We start from the raw sequence: 6,994 nt of genomic DNA on the forward strand, positions 1-6,994 counted from the left end.
GATATGCAGATGATACAACCTTGCTTGCTGAAAGTGAAGAGGACTTAAAACATTTACTGATGAAGATCAAAGAACACAGCCTTCAGTATAGGTTACATCTCAATGTAAAGAAAACAAAAATCCTCACCACTGGACCAATAAATAACATTCCTTATCAACAGAGAAAAGATTGAAGTTGTCAAGGACTTCATTCTTTTTGGATCAACTATCAACACTCACGGAAACAGCAGTCAAGAGATCAGACGACGTATTGCATTAGGCAAATCTGTGTACAGGAACTTTTGAAAGTGTTGAAGAGCAAAGATGTCAGCTTGAGGACTAAGGTGTACCTGACCCAAGCCATGATATTTTCAATAACTTCATATGGATGTGAAAGCTGGTCAGTGAATAAGGAAGATCGTAGAAGAATTGATGCCTTTGAATTATGGTGTTGGAGGAGAATACTAAAAGTGCCATGGGCTACCAAAAGATCCAGTAGATCTATTTTGGAAGAAGTGCAGCCAGAGGGCACCTTAGAGGCCAAAATGACCAAACTTTGTCTCTCGTACTTTGGACATAGTGTCAGGAGGGAGCAGTTGTTGGAGAAGGATATCAGGCTGGGTAAGATGGAGGGTCAGAGAAAAAAAGGAAGACCCCCAATAAGATGGATTGGCCAGGTGGCATCATTGATGGACTCAAGTGTGGCAGCAGCAGTGGGGTTGGCCCAGGATCGGGCATTGTTTCATTCTGCTGTGCATGGGGTTGCTATGAGTCGGTTCCAACTCGATGGCACCTAACAACAACAACAACATATCTGACGGTGTTTCTCTGCTAATCATAAGGTTTTTAGTGACTAAATATTTGGAAATAGTTCATCACTCTTTCTTCCTAGTCTGTCTTCATCTGGAACCTGTCCACCATGGGTGACCAGGCTGGTATTGAAAATACTGCTGGCAGAGATTTCAGAATCACAGAAACTCACAAACCACCACAGTATGATAAACTGACAGACGAGTGGTGGCTGCCTACTATATAAAACCCAAGTCTACTTGTCTGGATCCCACCTGTGGTCCATGCTGGAAGAATCTGAGTTTAGGGTCTTTAAAATCATTAGGGGGGAAAGGGGAAGCTGGTTTCACTTTTAAAATAAAACACAAAGTTATTTGTGAAGTATATATGATGGAAGGATATCTAATGTCCTTTAAGTGATGCATACTTGTACTATGTCTTCATTATATGCTCTTTGCTTCTGTGTATCTGTTTCTAAATATATTTCAATTGATCAATGACCTTAGAGAAATTTTCTTATGGCTAGATGGATCTGTTTTTGGGGTTTAGTTCATGTATTTTTGTGTGTATGTGGATGTCTTGAACCAAATAATACCTTTAAGAATTAGAAATCTAAAAATGAGTGTATGAACATGCCCTTAGAAGTATATCAACTGAAATATCTTTTGTGGTCCATCTCTGTCCACCATGTAAAATACATCTCAGTGTATTTACTAGTCTTTGCCTATTAAGTTTCTTGTTCTGTCTTGCCTGCATTATTCTTTTTGGCTCCAATGACATTTCACTTTTACTCATGCTGTACCATACTGAGTTTCCAAGTCTTACTCAGTGGATTGGTGATTGGTTAACAGTTCAAACCCAATCGCTTCTCGGAAACCCTATGCAGGGTTGCTATTAGTTGGAACCCACTTAACAATTCTTAACAGCCAAAGTGTCTTTTTGCAACTTAACATTTTATACATTTAGGTACAGTCTGTTGATTATGTTTCTCTCTTCTCATTAGACTACAAGTTTTTTTAGGGTTGAAACCATATATTTATTATTCTCTCCTATGTGACACTGTGGACTAATGTATCACACTGCAAAGTTATTTTAACAGCAAGGTCAGTGGTTCAAGTTCACCAGCTGCTCCTTGGACACCCTATACAGGGTTGCTATGGGTTGGAATCGATTAGATGGCACTTCACAACAACAACATGGTCCCATTGTAGGAGCTCAGATTTTTAAATGAATTAAACTGAAAAAATAAGCATCAAAACAGGGAAACACACAATCTGTGTTTTTAAAAATTATATATGTTAGGTTGAGAGCACTGAACTTGTATGTAGATAAAAGGGTGAGTTTGACTACTAGTGACCAAACATTGAACTAAGTACTTTACATATAATATGTCATGTAATTATCATAAAAATTCTACAAAATAAGCATAAGTAACTATTGTATTAGCTAATGCATAAAACTTGGAGGAGTGGAGAATCTGAGCTAGAGAGAGAATAACTTGTCTACAGTTCTATTATATCTAAGTGGCTAACACTGACTAAAACCCAGTGTGTATGTGAGTCCCACAACTGTACTCTGACCTGCTATGCACCATTGCATGGGCATTGCAATTTTTTAAATCTGGGCTTTTCCATCTTATCCTTATGGTTACTGCCTTCTTAACATTGCATTCCATTAAAAATTTAAAAGGACTGAGAAAATGTCAAGTTCATTGAGTCCTTATATCATTCCCTTGGTTTTAGATTTATCTTTGCTGTACCTACAAAGTATTTTCCAGCTATGAACTGTCTTGAAAGGTGCTTTCAAAGATTCACTTGCTGTGTTGTTAAGGACTAAATATGGCTGTCCTACTGAGAAACACTGCATTCACTTCTATCTACTTTTTCAATTTATTGTGGCAACAGTATGTGGACAGTTTCAAAGATAAAATCATACTAAAGTGAGTAGAATAATTAAATACACTACATTTGGATATTTGCTACACATTCAATTAAAAAGGAAAATCATATTTATCACAAAAGAAGACAAACTATGTTTCTTCAAATGACATCTTAAGGGTATGTTATAACATTATAGACCCTCGAGATGCCCTTACTCACTAATGTACATATTTGTACATTAGTGAGTAAGGGCATCTCGAGGGTCTATAATGCTATAAAATATTTTTGTCAGACTATTTCAACTCTGATTAAAATAGTATTTCAGAAATTATATTCAAAAGAAAAAAATGTCAGGCAAAAATAGATATTTGGCCTTGCTGTACTTTGCATATTTTTTATGCTACATGTTTCTCTGCATTATATAAAGTCAAGAATAATTTAACATCATTCTCAATAACTTTCAATGTTGTATTTTACTTTTATAGGATTGGCGGTGGTAGTTATGTGTTGTGCAGTTGGTTCTTACTCATAGCAGTGCTGTATAGGGTTTCCAAGGCTGTAAATCTTTTTGGGAGCAGAAAGCTTCATTTTTCTGCCACAGAACAGCTGGTATTTTCAAACTGCTGACCTTGAAATGTTAGCAGCCAGCCTCACAACCATTACGCTACTAAAGTTCCTTTTTTTAGGATTGCATATTGCAAACTAATATACAGAAAAATATATTACAATTCACATTATAATATTTTAATCTTAAAACATGGATTTATCTTTTAAAAATAAACAAATTTAGTTTGCTGTAGTTTTTGGCCAGTGAGCATTAGAGTGGAGGATTTAATCATTCCCACAAAACTGCCTTGGGATTCTTTATTTCCATTTCAATTCCCTCCTAACAAGAGACCATGTATACCTTAAGTAAACCTTATTTAAAGCCTATTATATTAGAGACCAGGCAGTGCTATTTTCTAATTTGGACTTCTGGAAGGACATTGGTGAGGGGCCAGCTATTTTTGGAGGTGTTGATGGATACCTATGGGCTTGGTTGTGTTGCCCTGGGGAAGGCTATGGTAAACTATGGCAGACTCTTCTGGACCAGAAGTGCTAAATCAACTTGTTGTTAGGACCTCATCAGAAATGACCAGTGCACAGACTTCCATAGAGATGTCCTCTTTGCCTGGATTTAAAGATTTTCCTGATATAAGGAGACTTCCTCTAGAGCAGGAAAGCTTCTCCAGACTAGAACTGCAAGATCTTGCAGAGATGTCAAAGGTCTCAAAGCTTAGAGCCTCAAAGCCTGGACGGAAGAGATGTGATAGGACCGTACAGGCCCCAACAATCTAATCCTCCATCAGTCCCATTGGATCCTAGTCTGTTAGACCAATCCTCCATCTACACCCATGCCTAAGAAACCAGGTCGAAAGTCCAAGGCAGAGCTGCTACTGCTGAAGTTGTCCAAAGGCCTAGATCAGCCAGTGTCTCCACCTTCAAAGAGGTCCCCTGAGATCTTTGAGACCCCCTCCTGGGGAATGACCCCGCCGAAGGGCTGTCTCTTCAAGAACTGGCAGAAGAGTTTTCAATTGCACTGCTTGCTCCAGTGACCTGTCTGAGAATCCAAGTTGAGCTTTGTTGTTGTTGTTGTTATATGCCATGGAGTCGGTTCCGACTCATAGCGACCCTATACAGTGTTTCCACGGTTGTAAACCTTTACGGAAGCAGAAAGCTTCATCTTTCTCTCGCGGAACAGCTGGTCGTTTTGAACTGCTGACCGTGAGATTAGCAGCCCGTAAACTCTACGCTACCAGAGCTTCTTGGGCACCCCCACCAAATTGTGGGAAAGCCAGCTAGGGGCAAACCCTCAAGATGAGGGAGGACAGGCTGATGCTGCACAAGATGAAGACTTTGTTCTCCAGGTCGCGGCTGAAGGTGAAGAAGAAAATGAGATCCTGAGTGAGAACTCATCAAACTCCTAGCCTGCAGTGTCCACCCTGCCCATAGTGCCGCAATGCTTGCAGTACCCACCTTGCCCGCAGTGCCCTGAAGCATTCCCCAAGGGTCCACTTCAGGGAAGCAGAAACCACACCGCAGAGAAATAGCCCCCAATGGCTTACCAAGTCACATTATGTCTCCTCTTTGTAAGTGCTTCCATCTCACCAAGGAGCTCCACGAACAGAAATCATTCATACTGGGGGTTTGCGGAATGGATCCCTTTGGCCTGGAAGCAGCACTTGTTATCTGAAGTTGAGGCTGCTCCTTACCTGCAATGTGAAGGACTTGTCAAAGATGGCACACTCTACCGAATCGATTTAGCTCTATCAAAGCACTCCCAGAGCACTAGGACATGTCTTTCTTCACGGCTGGGCTGTCTGGACTCTGGAGTGGTGCCCAGTGCCAGAAGGGTCAGCAACCTTGCAGTATGTGGCTTTGTTCTACAGTCCTGACATGAATGAGGTACATCCCCTGAGCCATCTTTATTCGGGCCCTGGGTTGCTCCAGCTCTAGGGACTTGGAACAAAAAAAATTGTCCTGACAATAGGGCCCACTTTGTCTATGGGATTGCTTGTGGTAATGGCTGCATATGGGACCTCAAGTTCTGCCGCAGTGGAGCATGGGCGCTTCCAAGCACCCCTCAGAAGTCTCCTCTCCTCTCCTGCCCTGAGTGGGTTTTTTGGCTATTGCCTGCTCAGATGAGAAGGTGCTGCTGTTCAGTCTGTCTAATCCTGAGGCCCCTGGTAGCTCAGCAGTTGCCAGATGTGATGAAGTTGCCCATCTATAAGATAGAATGCATGGCAACACTTCAGGTGGGGTCTGCAATTTCCAGATTCCTCTGAGTGTGTCCAGTGCCTTAGCCTGGCCTGGATGCTTACCCAACCCTACCACCACCTAGCTGCTGGATACTAAAAAGGCATGATGGTTTTCTGGAACCTTAACACTAACTCATCCTTGCAGCAGATACAGCTATATGATCGCTCCTTGAAGCTCTACCCCTTCCAGTGTTTCCTAGCCTAGGACCAGGCTGTGCGCAACCTTCAATGCTGCAAAGCTAACAGTCATTTTTTAGTCTCTGCTGGATGTGACTGGAAAATCAAATTCTGGGATCTTTGAAGATCTTATGATCCAATAAATTATATCAAGTGCTTCCTGAGTACAGAGCTGGTCTGGATGTTCCTCTACAATAATGTCATGTGGCACAGGACAACTGTTATGCCTCTAATGGACTCTGTGGAATTCATTATATTGATGCTGGTTACCTTGGTTTCAAAGTCTACTTCACTGCTCTCAGAAAGGCACTGTCTGGAGCTTTTCAGGAACAGATTGGCTTGAGGTAGTGGTGGAAGGAGATATATCCAGGGAGCGCATTGCAGCTCTAATTCTTGTTTTGGCACTGAACCAATAAATATCAAATGGCCTATAGAGTGAAGATTCTTTGTATATAAAGCAGATCTGATTCCATATCAGGAGAGCCCTGAAGATCAAGACCAATATTCTGCTGCATCTGAGGCCCCCAACCTTCCCAAGGCTCGAAATTATGCTGAAACCATGAGCCATCACTATTCACTCTTTCAAGACACCGATTTGTGTCCATTCCACAGTCTGCTCCATAGGGAACCAATGCTATACATGCAGGAGAGAAAGGGGCAGCCTCAGCTCTGCCAGGACAGCCTGATCTAGAGGTTGTTCATAAGGTACGTTTCAGCCCAAACCTGTACTTCTTCAGATTGCTGATATTTGGGGGGCAGCCAAGGCTGGTTTGGATCCATTTTGTCCGTGGACTCACCTCTCCATTGGGCCACCATATGCAGTTTGAAAGCCAAGCACAGTTCAATGCTATGTTCTAACTATCCTACCCCACTGATGGACTTGGCTTTCTTCCAACCAGCCATTGCAATCTGCCCAATTCCTAGTCTTAGTCCACACAGGACCTTTGGAATAAAGGCTTGTCAAGAACAAACGGTCCCAAGACACAGAACCATAGAAACTGAGGCCTTCCTGGACAGTTATGCTGCCCAGGTCTGCTTCCTCAGGACTCTCTAGAACCCTCTCCTTTTACAGACTTCTCCTATGACACAGCCTCCTGTGGGCATGGGGACTTTCCCTCCATGAACTCTCAAGGATCCTCAGCCTACAACTGGTTCATCTGAAACACTCAGGCCTGACCTAGGTTTGGAAGCTAAATTGCTTATATTGAACATATTGTGAAATACATAAAGCCAAGTAAAGGTACTGGGTGTTTTGAGATCACATGTGAGTGGGTGTTTGGAGAACTTGTAAGGGTATTTGCATGAAGGCACCTGCCTGACTATATTTTGGAATCCAGTCTTAATGCCTTCTGAAAGCTTTGTAATAACCAA

The 6,994-nt window shown here is 41.9% G+C and overlaps 1 pseudogene; it reads left to right on the forward strand.

The window, feature by feature from the left end:
- The first annotated feature begins 3,667 nt into the window (after positions 1–3,667).
- LOC102827536 lies at positions 3,668–6,547 on the forward strand (annotated as a pseudogene).
- The last annotated feature ends 447 nt before the right edge of the window (positions 6,548–6,994 follow it).

This window comes from Chrysochloris asiatica, unplaced genomic scaffold (genome assembly GCF_000296735.1).
Source record: "Chrysochloris asiatica unplaced genomic scaffold, ChrAsi1.0 scaffold00095, whole genome shotgun sequence".
In the NCBI taxonomy this organism is placed as follows: domain Eukaryota; kingdom Metazoa; phylum Chordata; class Mammalia; order Afrosoricida; family Chrysochloridae; genus Chrysochloris; species Chrysochloris asiatica.